The sequence below is a fragment of the Syzygium oleosum genome, unplaced genomic scaffold (genome assembly GCF_021117445.2).
Source record: "Syzygium oleosum isolate NSW1041296 unplaced genomic scaffold, Sole_v2.1 Sole_v2.27, whole genome shotgun sequence".
Taxonomy (NCBI): domain Eukaryota; kingdom Viridiplantae; phylum Streptophyta; class Magnoliopsida; order Myrtales; family Myrtaceae; genus Syzygium; species Syzygium oleosum.
This window is the reverse complement of record NW_026607511.1, coordinates 2,833,950-2,836,687: the sequence shown is the minus strand read 5'-3', so window position 1 is coordinate 2,836,687 and position 2,738 is coordinate 2,833,950. Positions and strand designations below refer to the sequence as shown.

General features: G+C 54.3%; 1 long non-coding RNA gene across 1 annotated transcript; it reads left to right on the top strand.

The window, feature by feature from the left end:
* The first annotated feature begins 1,093 nt into the window (after positions 1 to 1,093).
* Positions 1,094 to 2,487, top strand: LOC130135058 (uncharacterized). Its single transcript, XR_008814537.1, has 2 exons — positions 1,094 to 1,171; positions 2,246 to 2,487. It is a non-coding gene; the product is annotated as an uncharacterized LOC130135058 (long non-coding RNA).
* Positions 2,488 to 2,738: the final 251 nt, after the last annotated feature.

Genomic DNA, 2,738 nt, shown 5'->3' with positions numbered 1-2,738 from the left:
TTCGACAGAAGCAGGGGATGTCGCGAGCTCGATGGGGTTCGGGGCGTGACACTCCCCTCCCCCCGCGATCACGTCCACTCACCCCCCTCCCCTCTGCATGCACAGGTCTACTCCCCTCTCTCTTTCTTTCTCTTCTCTCTCTTTCTTTTCCTTCTTTCTTCTTTCTTCTTTCTTCTTCTTCCTCCTTCATCTTTGCCTGCGACTCCTACTTCTGCTCAGCCGCTCGCCTCCCGCTCACCGCCCAGCCACCGCATGCCGTCGACTCGCCGCCACACGCCGCTTTCTCGGCGACGAGCCGCCACTACCTCAGCTCCACCCCAACCGAGCCGCGCCACTGCCCATCGCCTCGCGACTGCCCGTCGTCGGTCTGCCCAAGTCATCGTGAGTGCTACCCTCCACCCGAACCACCCGCCACCATCGTGCGCCAAGGTTGCCGTGCATCCAACTGCTGCACGCCGCTCGCAGGGCCAACGTCCGTCCAGCCGCTTTCCCCTTGGCTGACTGCCCACTTCTCCTTCTTTCTTGCCGCGCGAGCACCAGCTCGCCGCCGCGGCCCAGCGCTGCCCAGCCGCCGTGCCAGCCACCGCTACTCCCACCACCGCCGCCCAGCTTCCCCCTAGCCGTCCAACCGCCGTCCCTGCCCTCGGCCGCTCGTCGCTCGTTCAGCCAAGCCCTTCGCCGCCTAGCTCGCCCGTTGCCCAACCACCAGCTCACCGCTCGTTTGGCCGAGCCCTCCGCTGCCTAGCTCGCCCGTCGCTCGGCCGCTAGCTCGCTAGCCCGTCGTTTGCCCACCAGCTCGCTAGCTCGTCGGCCGCGCGCTTGCCCAGCCCTCGCCCGTCACCGTCCCAGCCGTCGCCGTTGCCTGGCCGTTGCCCAGGCCATGGCCGAGCTCGCCAGCCGCTCGCCTTGCTGTGGCCGAGTTCTCGACCAGCTGCCCCATTGGCCGAGAGCGAGTCCAGCCCTCGCCGCCCATATCCACCGGTGCCCGGTCGCTCGCCCGCGTGCACGGCTGGGCCCAGCCCAACCGTGGCCTAGAGCCCCGGGCCGTGGTCGAGGGCTGTGCCGAGCATTGCCGGCCAACTTGCCCATTGCGCCCGTGCCAGCGCCGAGCCGCTGCCGCTCCATCGGGCCATTTTGGCCCCTTGCCGGTTTTCCTTGGGCCAAAACTTAGGTAAGTGACTCCCTAAACCCTACCTAGTACAATGGGTATCATTGGACTTGTTTATGGGTAGTTTAGTGTGAAAATTTTAGTGGATTTAGAGGCTAATTAGGGGTGTCATTGGCTGAGTTGTTGGGGCCGATTTGGCGGTCGCTCGAAGCCATTTTTGGTGGCTGTTTGGGTGCCCGTTTGCTGCTGGTTGTGGAGGTTATTGTCGAGTCTATACAGGCTTAAATGGCGGATTAAATGGTGACGTTTGGTGTGTGGAGATAGGGATGATTTGGGGCGATTCATGGCTGAATTTGTGGCTAAATTTGAGATAGTATGTGTATTGGAACTTATGCTATGTTGGGTATTGTTTGCGTGTGATTTAATGTTTGATTGGTGATAGTTTGTGGTTGTTGTTGGGCGAAATTGATGAGACATTGAAGGTGGAATTGTGGCAGTCTACGGACGGTGTGATTGATTGAGGGGCCAAGTGCGTTGAATGGCGGGTTGATTCGTGATGATCTAAGTATGAGTTGATGCTTGAATATGGGTTTGATTGGTTGGTTAGTTTGTCGTATGGTTGACTTTCAAAATGAATGCATAATGTGGCATATGTGCTTGTCTGAATGGCCTGAGGCGTGTTTACGCGGGTCGTGGAAGGCAGGTTAGACCTGAGGCGTGTTTACGCGGGTCATTGGAGAAAGTTGGGCCTGAGGCGTGTTGACGCGGGCTGTAAGAATGGGCATGAGGCGTGTTGATGCGGGTTGTGAGAAAGGACATGAGGCGTGTTTACGCGGGTCGTGGATAGTTGGGTGGACATGCATGTGGAATGTGCTTGATTGAATTGGATGAATGCACGTGTATATGGTGCTCGAGCGATTGTGATATGTTCTTGGGATATTATTGTATTTTAGCAATTTGACTAATATGCAGAGTTGGCGCATGATTAGAAGCAAGGTAAGTATGTTTATGTAAATTCTGATATGTTGATGGTTAGATTGCATGTTGAGACTCGTCTGGGTACATATTGGCCTACGTGGGGTTTAGGTTGTCTATTTATTGAGATTTATCTCATCTCCCGTTGTTAAACATTTTTAGGTTTGGAGTGACGGAGAGTCGTCATGTGCGGTAAACAGACCAGGAGTGACTTCGGGCATTTGATGCTTCTTTCCATCTTGTGGATGCCCCTTTTTTGTATAGTGAAGTAGGCTACCCAACCACTGCCCCTTTTTGTTGAATGTGGTTATGTTGTTTGGGGCCTAGCTTGTGGTTATCTTTTTATGAATGCTGTTTGTATCTGCCAAGTATATTTATAAAATGCATTTATTGATTTGTACAAATATTATCCCTTGGTCATTATTTATTGTCGGGGTTGTCTAATTTCTGCTTCCGCTTGCGTATGTCGTTGGGTGTTTCGTTTGAGTCGACGACACGTCTTGGGACATTGCGTTTAATACGACCGTCGTAGGGGTGTCGCGAGCCCGTTAGGGTCCGGGGCGTGACAGTGCTTTAGGCATAGGACAATTTGAGAAGCATAGGCATGAGAAAAACAAACGGATTCAAATGACATTTATTGGGTCTTACTAGCTGT